General features: G+C 54.2%; 1 long non-coding RNA gene across 1 annotated transcript in view; it reads right to left on the reverse strand.

Moving 5' to 3' along the window:
• Positions 1-10,124: 10,124 nt before the first annotated feature.
• Positions 10,125-14,048, reverse strand: part of LOC149996928 (uncharacterized) — a 63,726-nt gene continuing 59,802 nt past the window's right edge. Inside the window, exons 3-5 of the long non-coding RNA XR_016514114.1 lie at positions 13,103-13,279; positions 12,254-12,334; positions 10,125-11,166 (exon numbers count right to left, since the gene is read on the reverse strand). This is a non-coding gene — a long non-coding RNA (uncharacterized LOC149996928). The remainder of the gene's footprint in view (positions 11,167-12,253; positions 12,335-13,102; positions 13,280-14,048) is intronic.

Below are 14,048 nucleotides of genomic sequence, written 5' to 3' on the forward strand. Positions count from 1 at the left end.
AGTTCAGGCTTGGCCGAGGCCCCTCATCTTGGCAGTGAACAGCAGGGGACCCCCTGGACTTAAAGGGCAGCATGCAGCAGCTCCGCTGCACCTTCCCTGACTGGGGGTGAGGCACCCAAGTTTTCCTGACCAGAAGTAGCCTCTTTTAAGGCAGGGGACCCACAGCTCTCTGGTGACCCAGGGAACTTCAGCCTGCTGGCTGGGTGTGTGTTTCGGGGAGGTGGTCTCTGTTGCATCCCTTCTGAAAGCAGAAAGTTGCTGTTTGGCAGTCCTGAGCCCTCAGACTAAATGACCAAAGCTGAACACCTGTCCTTGTGGGGAAGAGCATCACCAGGGACAGCTGGTGCTGCGTCCCTCCCCCACCTCATCAGGGCACTGGGGATTTAGGTCAGAGGACTGTATTTGGGGTGGAGTGACTGCCCTCACCCCTCCACTACCCAAAGACATCCAGCCTTGCCCGTGGCTGCAATGACCCCCAAACCCTCCAGCTTTGGGTCAAGACAAGTCGCGTCTCCACTGCAACCCCAGTGCCATCAGAGGCCTGTAGTGATGTCATGCCACGGCTGCATTGGGCACCTGCCATACCTGCGCGTTTTTTGTAGGAACGTGGGCTGTAAGGGGACCCTGCTACAGTCTAGTCTCAGAGAGCACAACCCTCAAAAGCAGCCATCTGCACGAAACCGGGACCCCACATACCCCTCTGAGCCAATGTCCTCTGAAGATCTCAAAGGCTAATTGATAGAACCCCAGGCTGTCCAGGCTGGGTGCCTAACCCCACCTCCCCAAAACACTCCAAGGCGCAGGAGTTCCGGGCGAATTTTCAGAAGACAGAGACGTTACCCCTGCTACTTTTGTCTGTTGACTTTAGGGATGGAGTGACCTCTGACATATACCCAACCCAGGGCCCAGCAGAGTACCCACTACGGGTCCCCAACCGCCACTCTGGCCGGCTGGCGAGTCCAGACAAGTTGTGTGTGGGAAGAAAAGGGGCGGTCAAGAAGCACCTATGCTTCAGAATCCCCAACAGTCCGGGGTCCCTCTATTTCCCGTCCGGGCTGCCTCGACGCCAGGGGGTGCCCCCAGCTCCTACCCGCAACCCCGCCCCGCGCAACTCACCGGATCAACAAGGTCTCAGCGGCGGCGACTCTCCGCTCGCAGGGTTGCAGCCATGCAGAGGTGACAGAGGCTGCCTGAGAGAGCCCCCCTTGGGGGCCGATACCTCTCTCTGGGTGGAAAAGGATGCTGTCGCTGAGGCCGATACAGGAGCCGGTCCGCGCCGTCCGAAGTCGCGGGTGGAGGGTCTCCGCTCAGCGAGGGTCGCGCCAGCCCGGAACCCGGGCCCCGCGGGCGCTCAAGCGGCGCATCATCGCCGAGACTTGTGCTCACCGCGTCCCGCGGGCGGCGCTGCTCCTCCCTCTGGGTCCTGCTCAGGGCTGCAGTTCAGCCCGCGCCGCTCCCCGGGGCGCCCTCTCCGCCCGCGCCGGGAGCCCGGCAGCCGCGGCCCCTCTCGCCGGCCCCAGCTGCAGCCTGTCTTTGTTGCTTCCTCTCGCTCCAACGCCCGCCCGCGGCTTGCAGCCCTAGGATTCGCTTGTGGGTGGGAGGGTCTTCTCCTTCAGGATTGCATGCACCTGCAGCGGTCCGGGCGCCTCGCCGGGCATGCACCAGCCTCCGCAGGTTGCAAAGAGCTGTGGCGAGAATGCACGAGCCCCTCCTCCTCCTGCTCCTGCTCCAAGCCCCGGGTGTGGGGGGAGGGGAAGCTGGAGAGCAGCGGCAGCCGAGGCGACGGTAGCAGGCGGCGGAGGCTTGGATACAGCCCCCGGGGTTTCCGCGCCGAGAAATAACCTGTCCGTGTACAGTAGGGAGAACGTGGGTACGGCCCAGAGGACGGTGCACCGGGATTGCGAGCTCGCGAGGTGCGGGGGGGGGGGGGCGCGGCGCGCACCGGGCTGCCTCTCACGCGTCCGTGGCCCGGGGTGGCGCGCGGGGGCTCCCGGGACCTCAGCCTCGCGCTACCTGGCGCGCGCCGGCGCCTCGCCTCGCTTCAGGTCCGGGTGCCGCGCGCCTCGCCTCGCAGGTGGCGGGCCCGGTTCTTCGCCTTCCCCGGCTGGCGCACGGAGCCTCTTCGCGGAGCCGCCAGCCCGGCTGTCCTGCCCGCTGCTCCGCTCCGGCCCGACTGACAGGAGCAAGCGCCCGCAGCTGCCGCGGTGTCTCGTCCCCCGCCCTCCCTCTGAAGTCAGGTCCAATCAGAGACGGTCGAGAGGCGGTTACCAGGGTGACGCGGCGCCGCGTCCTGCAGGGGGCGTGGCCGAGGGGCGGCCACGCGCGCTTTTCGCGGCAAAATTCAAAGGCCGGCAGGGCGGCTCTCCAACCTCCTCCCCCAAGCTGGGGCAAGGCGGGGCCAACCTCTTAAGGACTGCAACTCCCGGTATGCAGCACGCAGGCACCCAGCGAAGGGGCCCCAACTGGTGGTGCAGGGCATGCTGGTACTTGCAGTCCCTTTGTCGGAAACGGGGGTGGAAAACCCAGTATCATCATTGAGCACATATTTGGTAGCTAATTGTTAAAAATAATAAAAGCAAAAAAAGAAGCTAACCCTTATATAACGAAGTACTTAACCTCATCTTTACACACAATTCTGTGAGTTAGGTATTGTTATCACCCCCATTTCACAGATGAGAAAACTGATATGGTAGTTACTATTATTATACTCTCAACTTATAGATGAAATTGAGGTTAAAAGATGTCATGGGACACTCTATCTGAAGTGCTTTGCCCCAAGGCATATTTTTTGGCAATGATGGATTTTTGGTATCTGAGGCACCATACTGAGCTCTTTTTAAACCCTACCTCATGGAATCCTCACCACATACATTGGAGGCAGGGACTGGTATTCTCCCCCGTTTAACAGATGGGGAAACTGAAGCACAGTTTCGCTTGGGTTCCACATTTTGAATTCATCAAAATATACTGAATCTTGCCATTACTTTATAAGCAGCTTCATAGTTTCTCATTTGGTCTGCCTGAGATCACATTAATAGCTCATTTAGCAGTCCCATTTGACAGCTGGCAAAATTGAGTCCTGGGAGGAACAGTCCCCTCAGTTGCCATATGTCTATCCCACAGCAAGTTGGGGAGCCAGCTTCCCAGGAAAGGCCTCAGGATCCCTACAGAAATGCAAAGTCTCAGCCAGAGCTCCTCCCACCACCCTCAGACTATGTCCATGTGACCCCCTAGAGTCTTACAGAACCTGGGTGGGGTTCCAGCCCTGTCCTTACTGTCTGTTGACCTTGGACATCTATCTTCATGACTCTGTGCCTCAGTTTCCTGTCTCTGTATCATAATTCCTACCTATTAGGGTTGTTGTGAGGGCAAAGTGAGTTATTTCGTGGAAAGGACTCAGAACACAATAGGTGCTCAATAAATGCCAGCTGTGCTTATCAAGATGGGGAGGGCTTTGGAGACCCTGGTGAATGTACTCTGTGGGATGAGCCGATTATAGTCAGCCCTGGCCTACTTCCAGGAGCCAACCCACCCCTACCCAGAACCTGGGAGAGGTGTCCACCAGGGAGCTCCAGGGCCGGCCCAAGTAGGCCACCTACTGCCTTATCTAGGGCAGGAGCTGGCCCTGTTTCAGGTTGCTGAGCAGCCGCTGCACAAGCACACAGTTCCCAGCAGCTCGCACGCTCAGTCCCCCACTTTAGTGCTTTAGTTCTCCCCGCAGCCCCACCCAACCCAACACCCCTGGGAGTTGGGTTGGGGGGTGGGGATTTACCTGGGAATGTGATCCTGGGGCCAGCTGCTTCCACTCTGGGGCCAGCCACCTGAACTGGCAGCGACGTCAGGGCATGTTGCCTGGGCAACGTGCTGGTTAGACTGGGGTGTGGACAGATGGGGAGAATACCTGGCGCGCCCAAGCCAGGTGCAGGGCAAGGGACTGCAACAACCAAAACCCTGGGAAGAAGAGCAGGAAGGGGAGAAGCAGGCAGCGGGCCACACCACAGCCTTTCCAAAGTTTGGGATTTTTTCCATTGTAGGTTACCATGACTTGACACCACCTATGGGCCAGGCAGTGCTCAGTGCTATTTCTATCACATATTTCTATCTCCTTTCACCCTTACAGCAACCCCGTGTAGTCTATTTGATTATTATTCACATCTTACAGCTGAGGAAGACCATGTGACTTGCACAAGGTCACACAATGACAGAACCAGATCCCGAACACCAGCACCCCTGACCTTGATTTATTGCACACAGTGCCAGACACTAATTGACTGGGTGTGACCTTGAGGGCAAGTTTCTTCTCTCTGGACCTCAGTTTCCTCTGCTGTAAAATGGAGGGTGGGGTTCATAACCCAACCTACCAATCAGACTCTAGAGCTGGCACCCCTCTCTGCCGGAGTAGTTTCCAAAGGTCCCCATGTTATTCTAGTGTACAGCCAGACCCCACTGTCTCTGAAGTCTGTGGATCCATGATGTGCTGCTAATGGTGGGATTTCAGGCAACAGCAGGCTCGAAGGTAGCTAAGTAGGTGAAGGGGTGTCTTATAGGTGTTTCTGAAACCCCTCCAGGTAGGTGAATGCCCCCCAATGATGCTCAGTCTTGGGCCTTCACTTATGTCCCACACCACAAACTCCTAGTGCTCACCCCTCCACACCCCTCCATGCCCACCCCCTCCCCCAACTCCCAGCCTCCATCCAGCCTTCCCTTGCTCTTGGCTGTGTCCAGTAACTCTGCATTATGTGAATGGAGACCGTCTCAAGATGGATTTGCCATGGTCCACAGAACCACCAAGCAGGCAGGCCCCTGAACACTGGCTCCAGCCATGGGTCCAAGAAGCCCTGAGGGGGCAGGGGGACAGAGGGCACTTGGCTCCTCACTGCCCCTGTATGCTTCAATACATTAGCTTTGCTAAAATACTTGGACATCTTCCCATGTGTTTCTTGAACTTCCAGGCCTTTACTGTCCCTCTCCACCCCGAATGTCTTCCCTCCAGGCAGTTGCTTCTTGCTCCTTCTTCAGATTTCAGGTAGGGTACCACCTCTTCTGGGAAGCCTTCCCTGACTGCCACTCCCCAGGCTAGAGTGCTTCCCCCTTTAAAGTTGTACCTAGTCTATGTTATAATGGCCCACTTATTCGTCAGACTTCCCTACCAACCTAGGGGCTCTGTGAGGGGACGGGCTGCACTCAAACTGTTTTATCGCTAGCACAGGCCTGGTATAGTCAATGACCAATAAAAGTTTGTTGAACCAATCTCTGAAACAATGAAAGAATGTGCCCATTCATTTAGTTTTTGTTTTATTTTCTTGTAGGTAGGGAGAGTAGGGAGAGGATGAGGGGGAGAATCAAGACTGACTGGTTTGAATCCTGACTCTGCAGATTACTAGCTGTGTTCCTCATCTGCTCTCTGCCTCAGCTTTCCCTGTCTGTGAAATGGGGTTAAATGCCTCATAGGCACTGTTCAAGAACCTGGAGGCCTAGAACTTTGCTCCCATGTATGTAAGGTTAGTCATGTCCTCATCCCCTGAGGCCTGATCATTCCTCCTTTAATTCTGCTCATTCATTCATTCATTTGTTCATTTATTCAATTATTCATTCATTCATCGATTCCTAAGGGCCTACCCTGAGCCAGCCACTGTGGATTCAGCAGTGACCCAGACACGGTCTCTGGCTTCATGGAACCCAAGTTTCATGGGGTTCAGAGAAAGTAACCAGCAGTTATCATCCAGGGTAACAAGGAAGGGAAAAGCCCAGAGCAGGCCCCTGACCCAGCAGTGGGGCTGGTGACCGTGAAAGGCTGATCAGCTGCTCTGTGAAACATGAGCAGGAAGTTACTAGGGGGGAAAGGGAAAAAAAGAGCTCTCTCAGCAGAGAAAACTGCCACTGCAAAGGCCTAGTGTCCCAAGTCAGGGAGCTGTGAACATCCCAAGAGTGGAGGCAGGTCAGAGGCTGAGCTGGGGCTGGAGAGGGAGGCAGGGAGGCAGACACTGAGCCTTTATCCTGGTGAGGGGGGGGCAGACCTGCCCCAGCCTCCAACTGCCTGCCTCACCTGCCCTCATTGCTGTAATCTAGGCCAGAGCCTAAAGGGAGCCAAGCCCCCATTGGTGCACACCACGTAGATTTTTCAGAGATAATTTAATCAGAGCTATTAATAAGCAGAAAAGAAAGAGCTCTTTATTCTCCTCCTGGAGAAAAGGGAAAAGAAGAAGCACGTGTAACCTTGTTATTCACCCAGACCTGCCCAACTCCCCCAACCCCCCAGTACCTGGAGCCTCTCTCTGGGGCAGGCCAAGGGGGATGGGGCAAGGAGGCCAAAAGAGGGGGGCTGAGGAGGCTCAGGTAGCCTCAGGGACTGGCTCTGCCAAGATCTCTGACCACACTCCACCCTCACACCCCTCTAGACATTTTGGCCTCTTGGTTGCTTGAAAGTGCCAAACTGTTTCCTACCCTGAGGACTTTGCACATGCTGTTTCCTCTGCCTAGAACATTCTTCCTTCTGCTCTTTGCATGGCTGGCTCAATAGTATACTTTAGGTCTCAGCTCAAATGTCACCTCCTCAGAGAAGCCCTCCTTGACTACCCCATCTGAAATTATTCTTTTCAGAGCATCATCCTTTTGCTTTTCCCTTCCCAGCACTTATTAATGTTGACAACTCCCTGGGCACTTGTGGGTTGACTTATTTTCTGCCTCCCTGTCTAAACTGTCAGCTCTGAGGGGGAAGGGACTCTTTCTCCTCACTGCTGTGACCCCAGCACCTTGCATAATCACTGACAAAGAGTAGATTCTATGTTAACATTTGTTGTTGGAGTTGGAAGAGGTTCAAGGTGCCTTGGTTGTTAGGACAGGAACCAGGAAGTGGTGGGGACTCCTTCCACTTGGGACAACACTCAGAGCATCTGGGAACCGTTAACTGTCCCCCTTGTTTCACCACTGGGGATCAGAGGTCCAGAGAAAGGAATGCACTGCCCAAAGTCATGGGGCAAGTTTGTGCTAGAGCCTGGACTTGGACCCAGACCCCTTTCGGTAGTACACAGTTTCATATGAGTCTCACCTCAAACACCAGCTCTGTGTTGTGAAGGAAAAGAGCGCTGTGCTGTCATGGATTTATGATGTCTGCCACTAGTCTGGGTTGGGGAACTAACAGCATGGGGCTCCTCCTGTGAATGGAGTTGGAGCACTGGGCTGGGAGTCAGAAGGCTTGGTTCCTTCCGTCAGTGCCATCATGTTGTCATGTGACCCCCTGGACAAGTCAGCCAACCTCCCTGGGACTATCAACCCTATGCCTGCCTATCTCAAGGACTATGGTGAGAAAATAGTATAACATTTCCCAAAGCCCAATGGGCTCTACAAGCACAATCAGTGATTGTGTAAAATACAGCAGCAACAACACTAACACCCATCTAGTGAGGCCCCACTATAGACCAGGCAGTCTCCCAGATGCTTCTCATATGGGATCTGTAAACCTTACCATTAGCCAGTGAAGAGGAACCAGATGTGGATCCTGAGGCTGGGGTCAAGGTGGCGTAGAGCTCCTGAGTGGGACTAGGTTTTGAATCCTGGTGGAGTCTCTTTGCCATAGAGGGTTTCTAACCTAGCTGTCAGCCTTAACCAACAGTGATTAGAGGTGGGGGTGGTTCCCACGGTCCCCCAAGGTCATCTTCTAGCCAGCTGGGCCTGGTTCTCCCAGGCTCTGAGCGGCAGGGAGATTTCCAGGGGATTAAACACAGCCTGCTCTGCCTCCCCTCTGGCCTGGAAAAGCCAGCAAGCCCTTTCTGAGCCTGCCTGGCAGATCTCCTTTTGTACAAAAAGTTATTGACTTATCAAGGTTAAAATACATTCAGTGCAGGCCAATAAAACAGGGATCCCGCCGCATCCCCGCTGTCATGTGCAGCCTGGTTTTCATGGCAACAGGCCCTCTTCTGCACATGAAACGGTTCAGTTGTGCAAAGTTCAGGCGTTACATAAACAGAGTTAACAACAGCAGCAGAAATCAATGTCTGGCCAGGCTTGGCCTGGGGAGATAGCATTGATTGGGCCCTGCGTCATCGATAGGCCAGGTCCCTGCTTCCTGCCCAGTCGCTTCGGGCTCCCTCCTGCAGCCCTAGCCCTGGCCCAGACCCAGAGAAGCCCCTTTCTGGCTGGAATCCAGCAGGGAGGGGATCTGCTCAGCTGTCTGTAGTCGTTTTGTAAACCATTATTGCTCAGAGACACCATTCCATTGCCTTAAAATATGTCCATGCCATTGTGAGTGGAGAAAGCATCCTTTTGCCACTTAATGCCATTCTTATGACAAGGAACAACCCCACCGCCTCTATGTTTAGCCATAAAAACCACCCATACATTAAGATGTGCCCTAATGAGGTCAAATACACCAGGATATGAAACCAAACTGTCTGTGCAACCTTGGGTAAGTCACTTCACCTCTCTGAAACTTGGCTTCTTGTTTTCTAAAATGGCAAGAATAATAGCACCAACTTCATGGGTGCAGGGAGGAAGAAATGAGGGGACACATGTGAAGCTCCCAACTGTGTCAGAAAGGGAAGCTAACCTTCTGTGTCTCTCTTCTACTACAGATTCCAACAGACATCCTCATGGAACAGAAAAGAGCAGGGAACTAGGGAGTGCTATTTGGATCCAAATCTCTATTTGTGTACTGTCAAAAAATCTCTAGGTACCTTGGAGTTTCAGGAAGAAGCATCAGGGACTACTAGCTGTGGTGTGGGTGGGCGGAGGGAGCTGGAAAAGAGAGAGCCCTGGGTCCACACTCCACCCTCTACCTTGCCAACTTCAACGTTCAGTTTCATCTCTTTTTCATGTTGGAGTTCAGCGTGTGATTTAATTTGAAAAAGGATTTTCACTGTTCCAACTATAAAGGTTTGAAAACCACTGAGCTTAATTCTTTCCTGTTGCAGATGGGGAAACTGAGGTTCCAAGAGGGGAAGGGACTTGTTCCAAGTCCCAGAGTGAGCCAGTGGCTGGGTAGGAATTCAAACCCAGGTCTCCTGGCCCCCAGGGCAGAGTTTGCCTCTGTAGTTTCCTGGGGGTCTTTACCCCGGGGGCTGCTGGAAGTCCAGGAGGGTGGGTCAGGCACCAGGCAGGACCCTGTCCCATCCTGCACTCTCCAGCCAGAGTCCTCTGCCTTTGGCTGTCTTATATGTTGGATTCCAAGGTGATTGACCAAATAGTTCTGCAGGTAGGGAATGGCCATTTGGGAGGTGATGGGGGAGGTGGCACTGGAGAGGACCTCAATGGGACCAAGAGAATCCTGGCGTGGGACCCCTCCTCCAGCACAGCACCACCCCTTCTCTCTAGCTGTGGTGGGAAGACGGATGGAGGGAGGCAGGCTTGAGACAGAGCACTCAGAAATGATGGATTTGGGCCCCGACTAGAAGGCTTCAGAGTCATGGGGGTTGTGAGCAGAGGTGAGAGGTCACCTAGCTGGGGCAGGTGGGTCAGTGAGACGCAGAGACAGAGAGTTAGTTTAGGGGTTGGAGGGCAAATGACGGAAGGGGTGGTGTGTACCCTAAGCCTGGCACTCCTCTAGTGCCAGCTGGCTCATTCATTCACTCATTCAATTATTCCACGACTCCAGTGTGCCAGGCCCTGGGCTGGGCGCTGAAGGTTTCAGAATAAACAGGCACCATTCCTGTGGGTGAGGGGAAGGTTGAGAATGAATAGTGCCCCCTCATCCCACCCAGCCAGCAACCAGCCCCGGAACCTTGGGCAGGTCCCACCACCACGCTGGGCTTCGGTTTCCCCATCTGGAAACGAGGACAATCGCAGTTCCAAACTGATGATGTATGTGACGCATGTGGCCCAGAGCTTGGTGTGGAGAGATGGCGGCTCTCTTCCCCAGACTTCCGATTAAAAGCGAAGAGAAGGGTCATGTTCCCTTATCGGGACTGCTGGGATTCAGGGAAGACAGGGGCAGGAGTTCAAGTCTTGACCCAACCTATAGCTGTGTGACCTTGGGCCAAATCCCCTCCCCTCTCTGGGCTTTGGTTTTCTTCTCTGCAAAATAAGCCAACTAATAATGGTAACTACTCTACCTGATAGTTATGAGATTTTTAAAGGAGATTTTATTTATGTATTTTTAGAGAGAAGGGAAGGGAGGGAGGAAGGGAGGGAAAAAGAGAGGGAGAGAGACATCGATGTTTGAGTGGTAGATTGATTGGTAGCCTCTCACACGCCCCCAACTGGGGACCTGGCCCGCAACCCAGGCGTGTGCTGTGACCGGGACTCAAACCAGCGACCTTTCGGTTCGAAGACTGGTGCTCAATCCACTGAGCCACAGCAGCCAGGGCTAATGAGTATAATATATATGGAAACATTTAGAACAGTGCCTGGCCCACAGCTAACACTCAAGTGAATGTTAACCTCTGCTGTGAGTGCTATGATGAACGCTGAGCCTATCACAGTAGCAATAACTCAGTTGGTGAATATTGACGTTGTGCTAGAGGAGGGTTTACAGACCATCTAAACCCAGCCTGGTGCCCCTGTGCCAACTCTAACCTATCTGGAGGGGATGCCTGGAGCTCTGGCTTTGATGGGTTCTGCTCTCCCACTTGGGCTCAGCAAGTACGGTGCTGTAGTCGATTAGCAATGTCTGCACGGGCAAGGCAGCTGCGGGGTACAGGAGGCGTGCCATCTCTTAGCCATTTTTGAGGCTGGCGTAAGCCCTCCCCTTGTATAGACGGGAAAACTCAGGCTCAGAAAAGGAAGCGAGACTTGCTCAAGGCCACACAGGCAGTCACAGCCAGGGCTCCTGTGCCAGGCCCCCGGACTCCTCACTGGGCCCTGGTCTATGTCACTTAATCCTGTGGAAAAAGTCGTTATTTTGCCATTACATTTCCCAGCCTGTTTTCTGGAAGGGAGTTAATTGATTTAAACTTTTCCAGGATGATTCTCCCTCCTCCTCCTCTCCCCTGGGCCTCCTGGAAAAGAAGAGGTGGCATCTGTGAAGACAGGCGTGGACGTCGCCAGGCTGGGCCTCCAAGCGGGTGCCGAGAGTGCGGGCCTTGTCCGGGGCTGGGTCTTCTGGGGACCTCCACAGTTAATGATGACAACTGCCGGGGCTCAAGCACGTGGTGTTGATAATCTTTGTAGCGGCTGCCTCTTGGGCTGTGTGCTAGGCGTGGCTCAGAGCGTTCATTGGCTCTTCACATCCCCCTAAAATACAGAAGGGGGAACTGAGGCATAGGGATGGTCCCAGAGCTGGGATTCAAACCCAAGACCCCCCTGGACCCAAATTCTCCATTCTTTACTCTGCAGAGTCGAAACCTAGTTCCCCCAAATGTCCTTTCAGAGTCTCACCCCATAGCTGTGAGCTTGGCTGAGGGGCGATCATTGACGCCCCGTTTGATGGACGTGGAAACTGAGGCCAAGAGGTGAGGAGCGACTGATACTGGGACACCCAGCAAGTGGGGCCCACGCTCTGTCCTTCGCTCCCACGAGGAGGAAGGCTCACAGCAGAGCTGGTCACAACAGTCCTCCCGGCCTATTCATCTTCCAAGCTGAAATACTTATTTACGCACCCCATTTAATCAGGATATGCCATAATTAGCAGCAGCTTTGTGCCTCCTGCCCATGGCATTATTTATTTCGGGTTCCGGGCGGCCAGTTCCCAGGGCCGAGTGTGCACTGGGCCTGGATTTCAATCAGATGGGGCCACAGCAGAGCGATCCCGGGGGACGTCACAGCAGCGATGCCCCCTTGGAATGATAAATGAGCCCACAGACAGCAGACATGCTGCCCAGCTGCTCTGGGGGGGGGGTTGGGGTGCATGGGGTGAATAAGGAGGTGTTCTCACCAATCCCAAGATCCTGTCACCAAGGAACTTCCCCGCCCCCAGTGCCAAACAACAGCCTGGTATTCCCCAAGCCCAGGAAGAAACACACAAAAGAGATGGCACTGTGGTGGCCTCAGTGCAGTCCGGCTTCTAGAGTCCTAACGCAGCGAGGAACTTGGAAGGGCCGCCTCGCCCTGCTGCTGGCTCGGGACAGGTGTTTATCTCAGCGTCTCTCAGCTGTGGCCGTGGAAGATGCATACACTCTTCTGCTTACAGCCCCCATGGCTGGGATGCTCCCTCTGCGGTCTTCTAACTTTAAGGTGCAAGCATTTGCAACTCTGTCACCCAGGTGACTGCACAAATGACACTCTGTTGCTCTCTGGAAGGAGGCGGAACGTCCGGGAAGGGCAGGAAGGTAGGGCAAGTATTCTTTGATTACTAGAAGGAGGGAAACAAAGAAAAGCTAACCTTTATTGAAGCCTCCTGTGCCAAGACCTTTGTCTGTGTTTGGGTGAGTTTCTTCACCTCCTGGTGCCTCTGTTTGCTCAACTGTAAAATGGGGATAATAGCAGGAGTTACCACTCGAGGTTGAGAGGACGATTAAAATAGTATACGCAGAGCCCCTAAAAAGTACCTGACACACAGACGGCACTCAGTAATTGTGCCCTGTTATTCTTTGGTGGTTAATTCTTATGCTAACCTGCTAAGTCAGATCTACACCGTTTTACGGATGAGGACACTGAGGCCGGTGCCTTCCTTGCCCATTTTCTAGACAAGGGAACCAGGGCCTGGGGTACCAGCCTCATGGCAAGAGCTCTAGGGGAGGTTCCACCCTGCTACCCCAGCTCTTCCTTTGGAAAGTGGGGACCTAAGTACTGACCTCACCTGGCGCTTTGGGAATCAAGGGAGGGCACCCAGCATGAGCCTGGCAGGAAGCCATCCTCTGGCCACGGGAGCTCCAGGCAAGTGTTTCACAGGCCTCGAACTGATCATAGCGAAGCGGGCACGGCTCCCAGGGGTCCGCTGCCAATTAGGCCAGGTGCCCACAGGGGGATCCCATTGTCCCTGGCCTACTTGGGACAGGGTTTGTGGTTGAGCCTTCCCCAGGGACCACTGCTTCCAGGCCAACTTCCCTAATGAGGTCGGTGAAAGATGTGGCTGCTAACGGGTGGGGTGAGGGGCTTCACCTGGATCTCATTTTGCAGATGAGGAAACTGAGACTCAGCAAGGAGAAACAACTTGCTGAGGGCACAAGCTGTAAACCCTGGAGGCTCCGGGAGGGCCCCTCATCAACAGTTCCCCAATGCCCACACCTACCAAGCTGATGCAGGTCCAAAGTGCTTTTTCGGTGTGGCCTTGGGCAAGTTACTCAACCTCTCTGAGCCTCCCTTGCCTTAGGTGTCATAATGGAAATAATGGGATGGGAGTGGAGGATAAAGTGAATGTGACTATCTCAGGATGTGGGGCATACCTGCCACTCAGAGAATTCTGATCCTGAAATAAGACAAAGGAATGTTGTAGGGGATGGCCCTTCTGTCTCCCCAGCTGTGCCTTCTCCCTTCTCCCAGACTGTTCCCTCTTCAGGAAATACCCTTTCTGGCCCCCTTTCCCAGGCTAGCTTGCCCTCATTGTTTGGGTCCCAGCTCTTGCTGATCCTCCTCCACATATGGGTTGAGTTCCAACTCTGTGCCCCCAGCCTGGCCCTGATCACACTGGACTGTGTCGCTTGCTTCCTCTCTGTCAGCTCTGCGGGGCAGGGACCCTGATCATCTGGTCTGCACTTCGGCCTTGGTGATCAGCATGGGGCTTGGCATATGATAGGTGCCAATAAAGAATCGTTCAATGATGGACTCGCTCACTGAACAATGAAATTAATGAATGGAATTCACTGGTGTGCTGCCATGGTCTGAAGCCTCGAGTCCTCCCCACATGTTGAAAACCTAACACCCAAAGTGATAGTATTTGGAGGTGGGGTCTTTGGGAGAGCAAAACCCGTGAATGGGATTAGTGCCCTTATAAAAGAGGCCCCAAGAGCTCCCTCGCCCCTCAGCCATGTGAGGACGCAGAGAGAAGCCTGCAACCCAGAAGAGGGCCCTCACCCGACCACGCTGGCACCCTGATCTCAGGCTTCCAGCCTCCAGGACTGTGAATAACAAATTTCCATTGCTTATAAGCCACCCAGTCTCTGGCATTTTGTCACAGCTGCCCGGACAGAATAAGTAAGACATGCGCCACCTTGCCGGGCCCCCACCCCTCATTCCTC

The sequence above is a fragment of the Furipterus horrens genome, unplaced genomic scaffold (genome assembly GCF_987537825.1).
Source record: "Furipterus horrens unplaced genomic scaffold, mFurHor1.1.pri manual_scaffold_11, whole genome shotgun sequence".
In the NCBI taxonomy this organism is placed as follows: domain Eukaryota; kingdom Metazoa; phylum Chordata; class Mammalia; order Chiroptera; family Furipteridae; genus Furipterus; species Furipterus horrens.